The sequence below is a fragment of the Lissotriton helveticus genome, chromosome 2_1 (genome assembly GCF_964261635.1).
Source record: "Lissotriton helveticus chromosome 2_1, aLisHel1.1, whole genome shotgun sequence".
Taxonomy (NCBI): domain Eukaryota; kingdom Metazoa; phylum Chordata; class Amphibia; order Caudata; family Salamandridae; genus Lissotriton; species Lissotriton helveticus.
Window position 1 is genome coordinate 731,518,800 of NC_136059.1, and position 18,448 is coordinate 731,537,247.

Consider the following 18,448-nt stretch of genomic DNA (forward strand, 5'->3'; position numbering starts at 1 on the left):
CATGTTGGCGAACGGTGTCTTCAGCAGGGGGTTGATCTAGGCATGTTTTCAGTCATCTGTGTAGATCGCAGTTTCAATGGAGTAGTTGATGGTGTGGCAAAGCTGGTGGTGATGGTGGCGGATGCTTAGTGGAAGATTTGGTACAGGCAAGGATCCTATGGGGCTCCTGACTGGATGCTCGTCATGGTCTTGGGTGTATCATCTGTTTTAAGTACAGTCCAGTTGAGCCTGATTTGGTTGTGTGCGGTGGTGGGCATTGTAGTGGGGCCTTGGGTGCCGAAGACATCATATATCTGCCTGATCTTCTGGTGGAAGAAGGTGCTGTTTTTTTCAAGAGCTCTTGGGAGGATGGACATCTTTGATCTTGCTGTTGGGCCTGGCACACTCCTTGAAGATGGCGAAGAGTTCTTTGCTGTTGTGTGTGTTGGGTTTTATTTAGTCTTCTTTATGGTTTTGAGGCTGTTTTCTTTATGGTTTTGAGGAGAAGGTGGTGTGCGTTGATGGCGGATTTGAAGGTTGTGTGAGTTTCTGGGGTTTTGTTGTTCCTCCAACTCTTCTTGAGTTTGTCAGCAGGTGCATCTGGACTTTTGGATGCAGGGAGTGAACCAGCTTACTGTTTTGGAGTGTTGCTTGCCTTGCATCTTCTTGAGTGGTGCCAAAGTGTTGGAGCATTTGGAGATCCATTTGGGAAGGTTGCGAGCTGCCATGTTGGTGTATGTTGGTCTTGGTGGTGTGGTCGTTGCTGAGGATGTTAACAAGACCTTCTTCGGTGGCTTTGTTCCAGCTGCAACGGGGGGCCATGAGGGCAGTGGTGTACGGTGGGTGTGGCAAAGTCGAGATGTATGCAGTGGTGGTCGGTATAGAGGAGCTCAGTGGTGTGGCTGAAGAGGGTTTTCCCTTTGATGGAGAAAACAGGATTGAGCATTTGTCTGGCTGTGTGTGTCAGTGCAGTCAATAGCTGCTTGAGTACATTGTTTGTGATGTTAATGAGGTTCCCCAGTAGGGAGGAGGTGTTCTGGTTACTGGGGTTGTCTAGGTGGAGGTTCAAGGTCCTAGAGGAGGATGTACTCAGTGGACAAGGGAGCCTGGGGTGCAATGAGGTCTACAATGAAGATGGTGAATGGGGGGCAGGGACCAGGGGGCCTGTAGACAAGAGTGCCACAGCGGGAGGAGTTGGGGTTGGTCTGGATCCAGACATGGAGGTGTTCCATGGTTGTCATTGGGTCGTTTGAGTGCGTGGTCAGTCACAGGGTTTTCTTGTGGATGATGACAATGCCTCCATCTGATTGGTCGGTGTGGTCCTTGCGGGTGAGTTTGAAACCGCTGGGGATAGTGATTGTGGTATCCAGTGCAGAACTGTGCTTGGTCCAGCTTTCCGTGAAGAAGGCGTTGTCGGGAAAGGTGGCGTTGAGGAGGTCCCAGATTTGTGTGGCGCTTTTTTGGAGGGATCGAACGTTGAGGAGGATGCAGTTGAGCTGGTCGGGTGTGCTGTTTGTCGGCTGGGCAGCGATAGGAGCTAGCATGTTGGGTTGGGTGAAGGCATGGTTGCAGTTCTGGCAGGTGAAGGGTCAATTTGTCTTCTTCAGTGACGCTAGGTGGGAGGCAGTGTGGCGCCCAGAGCTGAGGGTGAGGAGGGTGCCAGCGTGAAAGTAATGGAAGCAGCAGCTACCAGACGGATCTAGACCACTATTAAAAAAGCACATGGGCCCACCCACTGATCTACTTGCACACTCTCTCACATACCCACACACCCATACACCCACTCACACCCCATACAGTCACTCACACATTCACTCAGAGGCCCAGAGAACCACTTACACACCCACTCACAGACCCACAAAGGCATTCACATCCACTCACACACCCACATGCCCACCCATTGCACCACTTAAACACCCACTCATAAACCTACACAGCCACTCACATACCACTCAGAGTCCTAAACTGCCACTTATACACCCAATCATGCACCCTCCTACCATATTCTAACATGCCCACACACACAATGACTCGCACACCCATACAGCCACTCACACATCCACACAACCTTTCTCACAGCCACACATAGAACCACTTACATACCCACTGTTAGAAACAGGGGTCTCTAGTTGGCAATGGATTGCACTCACTAGTAGTGTACACCAATCACTGTCTGTAAATCACAAATGCAAGTCCAAATCCTCACCGCTGACCACCAATGTTAGAAATGGGGGCCTCTAGTTGACAATGGTTTACACCTATGTCCAATAGTGACCCTTGCATTTAGTCAGGGAAAGGGGGACATACTCCTAAAATAACCCCTGTTCTTTCCCCCTTGGTAGCTTGGCCTGAGCAGACAGGTTTACCTCAGAGGCAGTGTGTAAAGCATTTGTCAACACATACAGTAACACAGTGAAAACACTACAAATGGACACCACACTAGTTAAGAAAAATAAGTATTCTTTATCTAAACAAGACCAAACTGCAAATATCCACAATACAGTATCAAAAATAGGCTCTTCAATGGTAGAAATAGTTCACTTCAATGCAAGTTGTAAATGCAACACTTTTCCAAAAAAGTACCGTAGATGCATCACGCAAAACAAACTAAAGGGTCGCAGGGAAGGCGATGCGTCAGTTCTTTGCTTCGGGGAGGCGGCGCATCTGTTCCTTACTGCCGCGCAGGGGAGGCGATGCATTTATTTCTTACCGGAGAGGAGGGGATGCATCAATTTCTTACTGCTTTCCGGTTACGATGCAACAAGATGGTGCCTCGATGCGTGGTGACAATCCTGTGCGATGCGACAAAATGGAAGCTTGATGCGATGATCCAGTCGATGCGTGAACGATTGCTGCCACACGGCAGATGCAGCAACGGTTTTCTCGCTGATGCGTCAGAACCTGGTGGGGATGCGGCACGCTTTCTCTCCATGGCTCGGCGATGCATCAGGAATTGGTGCAGATGCGACACTCTTCTTCCTCAACGCATCGATCTTCCAGCTCCCAACAAAAAACAGTCTCTAGAGGTCCTAAACAGCAGCAGGCACCTCTTTGCAGGTTGGGATTCCCAGCAAGGGAATTCAGGGGAGATGGGGTAAAGTTTTTGCCTCCCTGAGACTTCAGACACGAGGCAAGCTCAATTTCAAGCCCTTGGAGATCTTCCTCCAGATGACAAAGCAAAACAGAAAAGTCCTTTTCTCCTTTACTTGGCAACAAGTAACCACTACAGGCCAACCCTAAACAGCAAGCAGTACATGGGCAGTGTTCTTCCTTCAGCTTCTCCGGTTCTTCTCCCTAGCAAAGGTTCCACTTGATTTCCCAGAAGTGATATAAAGTTCTGGGTCCCTCTTTTTATACATACAAATACTTTGTCTCTGAAGGCAGAGAGTGTTTGCACACAGCAAAATCCAGTTCTGTCCTCTCTGGTGCAGCTTCCTGGCAGGAGGTGGAGACAGCATTGTTGAAAGCTGACCTGGCACAGGCAGGTGAAAGGAAATCTCCTCCCCTTACTCTAAATTCAACCCAGGGCCCATTCAGCCCAGCCCTGACTTGTCAGATTGCTGGAGCCACAGCCCTCTTCCAACTTCTGTCACTCACAAGCCAGACATGCAGTACACAAACCTAGCAAAGGCATACTGGATGGTTAGGCAAGAAAATACCTACTTTCTAAAAGTGGTATTTTCAAACACAGAATGTTAAAATCACCCACACTAAAATATACTCTTTAACATTCTGAGTTCACGCTTACTAAACTTTATTTTCCTATCTTGTTTCCTGGCTCAGTTATGTTTATAATATATTATAGTCAAACTGCCCATTCTGGCCCATGGGAATAGATAGCCTTGCAATAGTAAAAAACAAACTTGGCTGTAATTCACTATCAGGACATGCCACACATATCAGGGCATGCCCTACCTTTTACCTACAATGCACCCTGCCCACAAGGGTACCTTGGAGGTGACTAACATGCAGAAAAGCAAAGGTTTAGGGACTGGCTGGTATGTGCACTTGTCAAGTTGACATGGCCCAGACTGCACACAGGCTCGGCAATGGCAGGCCTGAGCCACATTTTACAAGCTGCTTCTGTGGGTGGTAAAATCAGAGCTGCAAGCCCACCAGCAGCATTTGATATACAGGCCCTGGGCACAATGGTGCACTGCACTAGGAACTGACAAGAAAATCAAATAACCAATCATGGAATCACTAATCCATACAACAATTTACAATAGGGAGCACCTTGGCACAGAACAGCAGTGGCAAAGTGCCCAAAGCATCTAGACCAGCAAAAACATAGCAAAAACATAGGAGGCAACAGAAAAATGGGAAGGGAGACCCATGCCAATGTTTCCAGGTCTAACACTCACACAACCATTTACACACCTACTCACACACCCATACAGCCCCTTACACATCCATTCACAGATCCAGAAAACTACTCACATGCCACACAGAGACTAGACAACTACTCACACACCCACACAGCAAGTTGATGCCCAGTTACATACCCACACAGCCACTGACACCCTCACTCACACACCCATGTAGCCTTTCACACACCCACACAGTTACTTACACAGCTACTTACAAACCCACACAGAGTCAGTGATACATTTATATCAATTGTAATTGGATATGTTTGTATTAAATGTGTTGTTGTTTTGTATTGATTATCTGCTTTTAGTTGGGAATGGATTCGCAGCTCTGTCGCGTATCCACCTGCATTATAGCCGACAGACCCCTATTTTGGCCAAGAATCTGCGGCCGATCCACAGATCAAAGTTTAAAATTAGGAAAATGATTTAAAAACAAAAAGAACCAGTGTTTGGGAAAAGGGTTGGTTCTGAAAAGACCTTTGTGTTTATGGAATGTAGATTGAGAACTACACATAGAACAGGATGCACTTTTAAGCTGTTGAGGAACACCCTACTGCCTGCAAAATTGATTCTTTTCAATATATTCTGTCCATGTTGAAGCATAATTTGCTATTATATATAGAGCCCATGTTATGGTCTCTGAGAATTGCAGAACCAGCTTTATTGACAGGTTTCCTGGTTTTCGCTATAAACAGACAAAATTGGGTTGACCACTGCCACTTCTGTCTTTGGCAAATGTTGGAGAACAAAAAGGCAGTATGTGAGGAAAGTGAAATTTACTTTCCAAAGGTATCCTTCAGTGGGATTTCTAGTCCTACCCCAGTAAGATTGCCTAGGTCATTGCCACCACAGAGCACAATCATGAGGTCTGGAAGTTGGCAATCAGTAATGCTTTCAACCAAAAGCAGCAACTGATGCCACTTTAAACTTCTCTGGCCACTCAAAGTAATGTCTCTGTAAGGTAAACTTCAGTCCATGTCAATACCACTTTTTCTAGCTCTCTTTCTGACACACAACTGTAGCCTACAATCCACAAGCTGACCATTTTGCAGACAAGTAGGAGTAGCACACAGGAAAAGACTGCAGAAGAATCATGGAGTTTTGAAGATGAAATGCTGTTACAATGGAGAATACAGGGATGTCATAGTTATGACATAGCATTACAAAACTGCAGAAATTCACTGACAACAATAAAAGGAATTTAATAGACCTTCAAAATTAATTTAAAAAACATAGTCAGGCTCAGATTTTATACACACAAAACCATAGAAATTCAGCTGTTTTAGTTACCTGAGCTAACTATAATTTACACCAGTAATGCACTGCTTATGACCTCATATATTACATCACTCATGACATGATCAGTAACATTGATACCATCTCAAATGATTTTAAAACAATTGCAAAGCTGCACCACTAAACACGGCAGAAACTAGACACTTAACAAAATATCAAATATGTGTCCATAGTGTTTTTTTCTTCAATTATCAACAAAGTTTGTCTCACCAGGATCAATCAGGCAAATACCGGCAATTTTAGGGGATATTTTTCAATAAAGTGTCCATGGAATAGGCCTTCTGATCGTTGGTAGGTTGCAGAAAGCCTCGGGAGGTTGGTCCTCGACCCAATTCAGGTCGAAGCCGGTGACTGTTGCTCACACTCACAGCCTACCTTATCTTGGTGAGACTGCTGGTTCATTCTATTTTGGCTATTTCATCACTCAATACCTGAGAGGAGCACATATCGTCGTAATATTGAAATTTTGGTGTAACATATTCCGCCATGCTACCCTAAGTGCCATATTCCATGTACACGTTGATGAAAAATATTGCCTAAAATTGCTGGTATTTACCTGACTGAACCTGGTGAGACAATCTTCGCCATTCTGCTTAAAGTTTCATTCACCAAGGATACTTTGACGTAAAATATTGCTTAGAAGTGCCCTTACTTGTTCGTCTTCTGTGTTGACGAAACACATTGGCTGTCCATTTCAATCATGAATGATTTTTAATACAACTTGAATAAAAGTAGATAATTGAAGAAAAAAGCGCTATGGACACATATTTGATCATTTGTTACGTGTCTAGTCTCTGCGGTGTTTACTGGTGCACCTTTGCGATTGTTTTAAAATTGTTATAATCCTGTTTTGAATTGCATCGTGGCAGTGGGTGCAATAACAGTGTGCACACAGATTTGGTAGGTGACTTCCACCATATTCATATTATTTAGTGATAGCAGGTCAGGTGCTGGCCCATTGCAGGGTTCACGGTCAACATCTTTTGTACCATCTCAATTGATATCATTCATATATGATATTATCAAGCAAAGTAAAATTCAATATACTTCCTAAAAAAAACAAATCAATTTGAAAAAATAAGACGTTTAAAAATAAAGAAGACATAGGTGAGAGACGTAGAGCACAGAGCTCACTGCAACCTTATAAACAATTACATTCACTTATAACGTTAAGAGACAGTTCCAAGCAAGTAAAATATTAAATAGCATATTTGATTAAATGGTGGAGATATGCCACGAGGTAAAATTAGGTAGTGACTTTAAGAAAAAAAGTAACTAACTCTGTGATTGAGTTTGGAAAAAGAAAAAGAAATAATGTTGTTAGAGATATGCTTGGAATTGCAAACAGTCAACCATACCTGATATAGTTAATGTGAAGCTAGTGTACTGTTGAAAGAAAGTTTTCTGAACTTTAGGCCTACTGGAAGGCAGAGACTATTGGAAACATTGTCACTATGGAAATAGAGCTAAAAGAGTGTGGGGGAAGGGAACAAAAGAGAATGTAACACTCTAAAGCAGAGTAGTATACAAAAATGATTCAGTAGCGAGTGTATGTCTTGAAATTGACAATATTTTACAAAATAAAATGTGAATTAAAAACATTAACAGGAGATTGTTTAATGCTTTTAAGGGCTTTCATGTGGATCTGCAGATCAATGCGAACCCCATGGGAAGGCGGCACTGAACCCCATGGTGGATTTGCTACAAATCTCCCAAATTGGGCTTCTTTATAGAAAACATGGAAAGGGTTAACAAATAGTGACCATTCAGAAGTGGTAGATCAAAAATTAAAGATCAAGGAAATCTGTGGTTTGCTAAGTACAGGAGTATGAGTGAGAGCACAGTATGAAGGGTAGCCATTATTGGTATTTTTTTATTGAGAGTGAAGGAGGGTTGCCAAATTTCTGACCTGAGATTTGTAGTGAAAACAGATATTAACAGGTAGTAAAATAAAAGTTGGTCAACTGCAAAGAGATTTTACAAATATGTTAATTAGAGTGTATTATAAAAAAGTATATTTAAAAGAAATGAGTATATATAAGCTGGAAGAAAATGTGTAGCTTCTAGACACTACAGTAAAAGGCAAAATAGAAGGGAGGTTAGATGAGAATATTAACTAAAAATATATTGGGGAGCAAAGGAGGAAGAGGAATACTCATATTGAAAATATAGGTATTTTATTAAGCTGTTATGAATGATTGTGTCTGAAATTAGATGTGGGTGGTTTGCTTATAGTATGTAGTTTAATAGTATGTTATTTGCACCTACTCACACAGTCAGGCAGGGACTTGCACACCCAGTTACAATCCCACAAAGGCTCCTATGCACCCACCACTCATATTGACAGACAATTACTGACACACTCAGTTATACACCCTTAAACATATATTCACACACCGATTTACTCAGCTATACATCCACTTACCTAGTAATTCACACACCTATACAGGTACTGTTATAGTCACTCATACACCTACACAGCTATTCATGTACCCAGTACTTAGACAATCGGTTACACACATACTTATACACCCATGCAACCCATTATACAGCTAGTCACCCACATATACAGCCATTCACATTCCTATTAAAACCATATAGCCACTCAAACATCCAGTCAGACAGTACCAGAGGCACTTACACATCCATTCACACACCCACAAAGCACTTATGTATCCACCACTAACAGCCATCATACAGGACTTCACCAAACCCAACATGGAGACAACCAATGTCCCTCCGTCCCGAGACCTCTGCAACACACTCAGCTCTTTCTTTCAACTCAAGATTGAGATGCTCTAAGACAACTTTGACAACAAAGACCACTACACTGCCTTAACTCCCACCTCCAATGACACCACCCAACAGGCCCTTCTCATCTGGACCCCTCCCATCACAGAAGACACCTTAAAGACAACGAAGAGCATCCATTCCAAAGCACCCTCGAACCCCTGCCTGCTGCACCTCTTCCACATTACCGACACTGTCTTCACACCTGATCTATTCCAAACTATCAACTGCTTTCTCAACACAGCCATATTACCCGACAACTGGAAGCATGCCAAAGTCAACCCCCTCCTAAAGAAGCCCTCCAAAGATCCAACAGACCTCAAGAACTTCAGGCCCTTCTCACGGCTTTGTTTTGCTGCCAAAGTCATCAAAAGGGCCGTCAACACCCGGCTAACACACGCTTCCTAGACACCTCTCAATCCAGATTTCGCAGCAATCACAGCACAAGACTTTCCTCCTTGCAGCCACCGATAATATTTGCACCCTTCTCAACCAAGGCCACATGGCAGCCCTCACCCTCCTGGACCTATCAGCAGCCTTCAACATTGTCTCCCAGTGCACACCAGCCACCAGACATCACGACGCCCACAACCAAGGAAGGGCCTTAAACTGGATATGATCGATCTGCTCAGACAGAACACAGAGAATAAGACTCCTGCCCTTCCTCTCAGAACTGACAGAGATTAGATACGGAGTACCCCAAAGATCCTCTCTCAGGCCACACTCTTCAACTTGTACTTGACCCCCCCCGGCAACCATCATCAGAAACCATGGGCTCAACATCATCTTCTATGCTGATTACACCCAGCTCATCCTTTCCCTCACCAAGGAACCTGACATCCCCAAGCACAATTCCAAGAAGTGCTGAAAGCCACCACAACTTGGATGAGCATCAGCTGCCTGAAGCTCGACTAGGAGAAAACAATAGTCCTCATCCTCGGGCTCCATCAATCTGCACGGGTTGACACCTGGTGGCCTCAGCCTTTGGGAACCCACTCACACCAATGGACCATGCCTGCACCCTCACCAACATGCTCGACTCTTCACTCACCATGAATCACAAGATAAACTCTGTATCCCCGACATTCTTCAACACCCTCTGCATACTTTGCAAGATGTTCAAGTGGAGCCCCCGACTCCAGGAAAACCATCAACCATGCACGCATCACCAGCCGTCTTGACTACGGTAATGTCCTCTACACCAGAATCAACAAAAAAATCCTCTGCAAACTCCAGACTATACAGAACGCCGCAGCCAGACTCATCCGTACTATCCCACGACACAACCACATCACCCAACAGCTCTGTGACCTCCACTGGCTCCCTGTCGAAAGAAAAATAACCTTCAAGCTGCTCACACATGCTGACAAAGCCCTCCACAGTATCGTACCCCAATACCTTAATAACCGAATCGCCTCCCAAGAGAAACATCCGCTCAACCTACCTCACCCTAGCCACCGTCCATCGTTTGTACTGGACTAGAGCAGGTGGAAGATACGTCTCCTACCTCGCAGCCAAAACCTGGAAAAAACTCCCCATTCACCTCCGATGGAGTCCGACACTGCACCAAATCAGAAAAGAACTCAAGACGTGGCTCTTTGAATGACCCCAACGGAGCTGCGCACCCCCTTAGTGCCTTGAAACCCTCACATGTTAGTAGGGCACTTCACAAATATTGATTGATTGATTGATGCAGCCACTTACATACCCATTTAGGCAGACATAAAGACACTAACAAATGCAGTCACACACCCACACAACTACTTATACATCCAGTGACATACCCACAGAGGCACTGATATACTCACTCACACACCCGGTAACCCACCCAAACAGCCACTTATATACTCATTTATAGAACCCTACTCAGAAACTTACAAAGCCTCTTACACACTGACATAACCACTTTTGTAGCTATTACCTTGCTTATAGCATGCAATGTAACGTTAAATGTATTCTATAATTGGTTTTCAGATATCTGCTTGTGTTTAAAGAGGAATGCTAGGTGGAACACTGAGGTATAAAGTAAATTAACAATTCTGCTTGTTGACAGCATCCACAAACTGGGCAACAGATGAAATTGTTAGTTGGACTGGCATACAGCATTTCCTAAAATCAGTCACCACGTCTTACCGATTTGGTAAAACAGCAGGGATGGTAACCATCTAGTGAGGTGGTAAGGGTCTTGCATATGGTCTGATGATGATGCATCACCTTCCCTCTCTCTCATCATTCTATATTATGTAACCCTGGGTGGCGAACTCCGCTCTACTCCCGGAGTTTGTGGAGTTTTCCGCACTCTGCTTTACGCGGAGCTTGAGGCATTCCAAAAAAACTCCGCTTCGCACAGCCGAGCAGAGTTTTTTTCCTCGCTCACGTTCACCAACATCAAGTTGATGAGCGCGAGAAAGGAAAATTTACCTCCCGGTGAGGTTATGCCTCGTTCACGATCATCAACATCAAGTTGGCGAGCGCGAGCGTGGAAAATAAACCTCCCGGTGAGATTTCTCAGCGCGGGGGGTCAGGTTTCTTAATGCGAGTGGTCGCTTATGCTCGCGACCGCTCGCGTTGAGAAACTGCCTGGTCATGTTGCGAAAACTGCCGCTCAAGTAAAAATCTACTCGAGGGACAGAAAAGGAAAATAAGGGACCGCTTGCGCTGTGCAAGGTGCCGTTCGCAATGGTTGCACAGTGCGGAGAAGCATCCAGCACTGTACAATCACCGCAAACGTCATTTTTCTATGAAATTCTGCCGATTGCGGTGCTCAGTGTAGTCCAATGGTGTTTTTTTGCCACTTTGCGGAGTTCCGCGTATTGCAACTCCACAAACTCCGCCCAGGGTTATTAATATGTCCTTTTATGTGTTGTTTTCAGGAGATTCTACGTAGACGATGTGTCATATGACTATCTCTTCCCTGTACCTCTCTACAGTTGTTTGCCTAGTATATTGCACTGGATAATTTTTGGAATACCTTTTTTTCTCCTGAAGGGATGGAGAAATATTTCCAAACGTCTGAAGACTTCTTTGTAGGTGGTAAGTCTTCTTCTTCGTCCTACTCTTCTCCTTCTCTGCTATCTTCAGCTCTGAACTTTTGAAGGAGAGCTAAAAAACAGGATGGAGCTGTTGTTTTCAGTCTGTCTCCAGAGAGATGTGAAACCCAAATAAATGACTTAAGGTGTGGTTTGCAATGTGCATGGTTGGTGACTTACTGTATTCAATCAGAAGTTGAGGTTTGGGTGAGTTCCAGGAAACACAGCAGATTTGCGGTGGCAATGGGGCAGATTTATGGATCCATAAAATGAATATAAAAAAGAGAAAGACTTGGTGTATTGAATGTATAGAAAGGCTACATAAGTAACCTTACTTTGATTTATTAATTTTTACTTTTAAAAGGTATTATTAGAATAAATGCACGCATCTATATTTCCGAATTCCACTTGTAAGAGAAATTGCAGTACAATTTATATTTAAAAAATGGTGTAATTCACTACAAAAAACAAGGTTACAGGGATGTTATAGTTAGGAAATACCTTTAAAAACATAGAAATCACTGGAAAAAACAAACGTTACATGGATGTTATAGTTAGGCTCAGATTTCACACACACAAAACTAGAAATATTCAGCAGTTATAGTTACCTGACTAACTATAACCTATGCCCTGCAATATACTGCTGTTGACCTTACATGTTACATTACTCATGACATGGTCAATGACTTCACTGATGACATCATCCAGCAAAGTAAACCTTTATATATTTCATAAAATACCATGTATTTTATTTTTTGAATGACAAGGCGACACAGGTTAGAGTTGTACAGCACACAGCTCACTGTAATTATATCAACTACTACACTCACTTCTCACATAAGAGGCAGTTCTCATTGGATAGTCTTAGCCCTTCTGATCCACTACTCTAAACAGTAATGACCAGAGAAATGCCTAATCGTATGGCTAGTCTATTGCAAACAACCACAACATCATTTGTGAACCTGGAAGAGGTGTTAGTGCAAATGCCAAATTTGCACAAACCAATACAACATACAACCAGTGGAGAGGTCTTAGAGAACAGGCCAATGACTCACAAACCACTCTTAAAGTTATTCTTCATCCTGGAGAAAGGTGTGAGCAGAGAGGTGAGTCTTTTGTAAATGTCTACTTCACTGAGCCATCAACCTAGAGAAAGGTCTTAGTGAACAGATGAATTTATTGCAATCTACTACTACAGACATTCATCGGAAAGGACAGAGGTCTAAGGAAATTGTTCAGTATTTCATAAAACAGAACCATACTCAGTCATCACTGTGGAGTTTGGTCTCAATAGACCACTTAAACTTTGCCAAAGCACAATCATACAGGTACATCAGCAGGGGACATGTGTCAATATAGCAGCAAGTGCTCTGATAAATAGTAAACTCACTTAAAAAACAGGATCATAGATGAGATGAAATATGTTAGAAATAGCATCACGCATTATTAGTACGAAAACAATGGAAATTTAACCTATGTAGGTTGCTTAGTATATATCTTTAAGTATCAGAAAAGTTCACAAAACACATACTCACACTGGATGATGTCATCTGTGATATTCTTTGAGTTATCATCAGTGATGTCCCTGTCTATGTCATGAGTGATATCATATGTGAAGTCATAAGCAGTGCATTGCAGGGGCGTAAGTTATTGTTAGCTCAGGTAACTATCACTGTTGAATTTCTATAGTTTTGTGTAGGGGTAGGAGGAGAATTCTGCTCTGCCAGCAGTGTTCGCAGAGTTTTGCCCACTTTGCGATACGCCCAGAGTTTCAAAAAATTCAATGAAGTGATGCAGAGTTTTTTTTCTCTCATGTGGCTTGCCAACATTAAGTTGACGAATACAAGCGAGATAAATCTCATGCTAAACCACCTAATGGTAAGATTTCTGAAAAGGGGTGGTAGCGGCAGGTTGCTATCGTTTGCGTTGAGAAAGCTGCCACTTGCGTTGAGGAAGCTGCTGCTCGAGTAGAGCACCTACTCGAGTGGCAGAAAGAAGCAACGACCTCTGACGCTCCAAATGATACCATTCGCACTGATTTTACAGCTCAGGAGAAACTTATGGTCCTAAAAATAAGAATGAGCAGTGTGACGTACCAGACTCCATCGCTACCGGAAATCCGCACAGCACAGCATAGTGCTTTTGCCACTTTGTAGACCTGGAAGTGGAGTCCTAATTTTGGGGGTGCCAAATGTGGGTCTAACTATAATGTCCCTGTAACCTTTGTTTTTTTTAATACTTACATACATATATGTGTATCTATATGACAAAGACCGCTTGCGCGGTCAAAACATGTTACCTGGTTGTGTGTGGCCAGAAATAAAATCTCTACAAAGCGACCCGAGCGTGCTAGTGTCTGTTTCAAATTGTGGGAACAGCCGTTTGTAATAATATATATACATATATTACCTACTGGTGGGTCGCCAGTGGATAGTTATAGTTAGGACCCAGTTTCCAGAGGAAAAGCGTTTTTCTTTTCCCAAAAACCTTGGTGCCAGTTGATGAATTTTTGCGAAATTAAAAAAAAGTGGCCAGCTCCGGTCTGCTTCTGGTTTGAAAGTTTCGGGTTGATTCGTCAAGCGGGGACTGAGAAAAAAGGGGGTTCCCAAAACACGTTTTCCCCATGTTCATTTCCATAGGAAATTTTAGACAAAGCTACAGCCCAATCTGCTGAACGGAATTACACCAAATCCGGCAAAAGGGTAGCTCTTGGTTCAGAAAAAGACCTTTTTTTAAATGGTGTAAATCCTTTCAGTTGTTGCTGAGAAATTAAAAAATTAAAAGGTTCAATATCTGTCCTACATTGGAAACTTTAGACAAAGCTACAGCCCGAACTGCTGAATGGAATTACACCAAATTTGGCAACAAGCAAGCCCTTGATTCAGAAAGAGCCCTTTGTGTTAAATGGTGTAAATCTGTTCAATAGTTGCTGAGAAATTCGAAAAAGAAAGTTTCCATATCTGAGCACCGAGAAGGATTTGCCCACCATCCCGGGCGCAAGCTACACTCTGAGTGGCTGCCAAAACTCCAAACCAGGAAGTGTTGGCAGCCATTCTGTGACTCGGTTACCGAGTCAGAAGATAACTGTGGAAAAAAGGATAAAAAACAAGAATAGAGGCAGGGTAGGAACACCCTAGGCCTGCTCAGGGGGTTCCAAAAGGACCCCCAGGGCCTCCCTAATTTTATTTTTTTGAATAACAAAATTCGAAGTTGCGCTAGATGCGTGCCTTCTGACATGAAAAAAAAACAAGTGTGGGTTCCTGTGCTTCGTTTTTCAAAGACCCCAGGTGGGCCAGGTCCCAAGGGGCACTCAGCAAATAATTTGTTGGGGCCTGTGGGGGCTGCCTGCAGAGCCGGGAACCGCCACCTCCCCGGGGCTGAAAGAAAATATGTGTGGGGGTCCCAAACTTCACACGCTGACTCGGGGACCAACACCTCCCCAGGGATTTGATAATATACTGCGGTTTGGCACATGGTCCCCCCTCCCTGTGGCCCCTGGGACCACAACCTCCCCGGGGCTCTGTTTTAAAATAAAAATTATAGGTGTGGGGGGAAAGAGCCCCTACCCACATGCCTCGGGAACCACTACCTTCCCGGGGCACTTAAAATCTTAAAATTTAAATTAGGGGGTCTGTTACGGACACCTAAGCCCCGGGAATCACCACCTAACGGGGGCTTTAGAAATTTTGCAAGGGGGCTTCACAGCCCCCCCTCCTGGAGCCCATGGTGGCCTTGGGAACCGCCACCCCCCAGGGCCGGTTCCTGCAGTGTCCCGGGGTGCCCACCCTGGGACACTGCTGTTTGGTATGGCCGGGCGGGAGCACGGCTACCACCCTGTCATAGCAAACTCTGCTTTGCTTGATTGAAGCATGAGCTGGGAAACCAATGAAGCAAAGCAGGGTTGCTTATGGGGAAGGGGAGCTACATGTCAGCAACTCCCTTTGCTCAAAAGCAATACCGGCTCCCGCAAAGGTGGGGAGCCAGTGGGACAGTGGGGGCATTGGGGCTGCCCCCACAGGCCCCAACAAGTGGCTATGTCCTGGGGATGGGGTCCCTGGGGCCAAATATGGCCCGGGAAGGGGACCATGCAGTCCCCCTTCTAAAAAAAATATATATAAAAGGACTGCTCATGCCCTGGGGGGGTTACCGGGGCGAATATAATTAATGTGGCATGGCCCCCTAGTGTGAACGCAATGGGTGCATGGCTCCAAGAAAAATTAATTAAAATTTGTTTTTGTTGGGTTATTGGGTGGCTCTAAAAAGAGCCCTTGTTTTCATTGAGAGATTGTTGTAGCTACATGTAAGTGCGGATGCAGAGCTTCAGGTTGTTGAGAAACACCTTGTTGCCTTGATCAGTGAAGTGTACTCCATTACTTCTGTAGATGCCATCCATATGGAAGCGCAGATTGTTGTGGAGCCCATCCTATGGTCTCTGAGGTAAGCAGAAACAGCTTTAATGATATTTTTCCTAGCTTTATCTTCTGAGGACAAAATTGATTGGACCAGTTCCACTTCAGTCTTTAGCATATGTTAGAGTATACAAAGACAGTTTGGGAGAAAAGCAACATCAATTCTGCAAAGGTGTACTTCAGTAGCATTTCCAGACGTACCCCAGTCAATGTGCCTAGGTCCTTGCCACCACAGTGCACAATCATGAGGTCAGGGGCTTGGAGATGCAAAAGGGTTTTAACCAAAGGCAATAATTAGGGCAACTTTAATGCTCTCTGTCCAATCCATTTAATGTCTGCATTTTGCAAAGCTAGGTCTTTGTTATTACCTCTGCTTTCAGAATACCTTTTGCACCAAAAAACATAGCTGTGCCCAACAATACACACTGAAAGCATCTTGAAGGGATGACTGGAAGTAATGAAAAGATGTATGTAGCTGCAGTAGTCAGTTGGTAGAATGAGAGGTATCTACAATATTGGACAAGATGCTGTTTTTAAGAAAGTAGAGAATGTATTGGTTGTTCAAGGATAAGGTCATATTTTGCAAAGTCAACCACACCTGCTTTTTGCATATGCAATATTGTGTGGTGAACTTGAAAATATGGGGAATTTGTGACCTGTCAGTTTAGTTGAGTATTCCATGAACTGTTCCTAAGGAAACTGGCATTAAGCAGAATGGGGGTAGAAGTCAGTTGCTAAGGGTTATTATGTGTAACCAATAGATGTGCTCCAGCCTGATAGTTCAGGCAAAGGAGTTTTCAACCTTAATGTTAGTTTGCCATCTGCTTGTATTCAGTCAATGTGATGTGGCTTGTTGGGGGTTGGGTGGGATGTGTCCAACTTTTGGATCCATGTTTGACATGTCTTGCATGTGGCAAACATGCGGTATCACTGTGTGTTATGTTGCCTCACAACTGCTCCTTCCTGCCTCCGAGCCGATTTACTAGTGTGCACTGCGCGGTTGCATCACTTGCACTCTTGCGGCATGTCATTGTCATGCTTTTCTGCGCATATCCACAAGCCTTACAACAACACACTGATGTTGGCCCTTGAAGATGGGCGGCTACGTGAGTGTAGGCCTATGGTAAGGATGGGGTGGACAAAGATGTAGAGTTCATGCCTGGCTGAAGTCGTGAAGTGAAAAGGACTAGGCATGTGGCTCATGCAGCAGCAATACAGATACACACACCCCTTGGCATGTATGAGCCAAGATCCTGAGCGGACTTGCGCTCCTTCATTTCTCCATTCGTGTGAGCCCTCCATCCGTGTGCATGCTACATTGCAACATTATCGATTGTGTGCCAGGTAGCGCAGTCACTAAAACACAGACACACGCATTAGTTACTTCCTTGTCGAGTACAGAACTAAACCACGGCCAGAGCCCTGGGCGAATTCTGCACACCCCTATGCTGTACTGGTATACTCTGGCTCTGCCCACTCCACTTACGCTTACAGGGGGGGCGACAAAACTACATAACCGAGGTCTTCCCCACTGCCAGAGGTAACATGGTTGCGTCCGCTGTCCACAGCACAATGTAATGTGGTAGCGCCCAGGGCCATCATGCATACATAATGAACACACAGATACAGTTAGATAGATAGTGTAGCTGACTATGGGCACATGCGCCCGGACCCTTTTTATTACCAGGGTCACAAGTCCAGTGACGCCTGTGCTGGATGCGTGTGGGGTGAGTGTAAGCCAGCCCTCAGGGAATGGTTGGTGCTGGCAGCAACTAAAACAGTAATCATCGGATTACACACAGGGATTCAATCATAAAGGGTCCATGACTTGTGGTGCACTAAGGTAGGGGCACCAGATCTGATATCTCACATAAAAGATTCTATCGTAAAAGGTCCATGACTTGTGGTGCACTGAGGTAGGGGCACTACAGATGAGCGTGCTCATGTGAAGAAATTGTTAATGTCCCTTTGGGATATTCCTGCTGCATGAGGTGACATTGTTGCGTCCGGTGTCTACAGCACGAAAGTCAATCATAAAGGGTCCATGAGTTGTGAGTGGTACCAGAAGAGCTCAGCATGTGCGCAGCCAGCGATGATGGTGTGTTCTTGCAGGTCAGGATTAGATTGGATTTTTGTAAGACCTACTGATCGCAGGTTAGGCCGGAGTCACCAGTCAGCAGGGCCCACAACCATGTGGCGTTGACTTGAGCTGCACAGAGTTACTGGCACCTGAAGCACTCAGCATGTACGCAGTCAGCGATAATGCGTCATCCGGGCGGGCCACACTGGATGCAATGTCTGTTGCCTACTGAACTCTGAAATTAATTAATCAAGACTGAATTTGAATTGTGTGCCCTGCTGACCGCACTGTAGGCCTGAGACGGCGGTCAGCAAGGACACACAGCCACATGGTGTTGACTTAAGCTGCACAAAGTTAGTGGCACCAGAAGCATTTAGTGTGTGTGCAGCCAGTGATGATGTGTTGTCCGGGCAGGCCACACTTTATGCAAGGTCTGTTGCCTACTGGACTCTGCAATTAATAAAAGAAGACTCAATTTTAATTGTGAGCCCT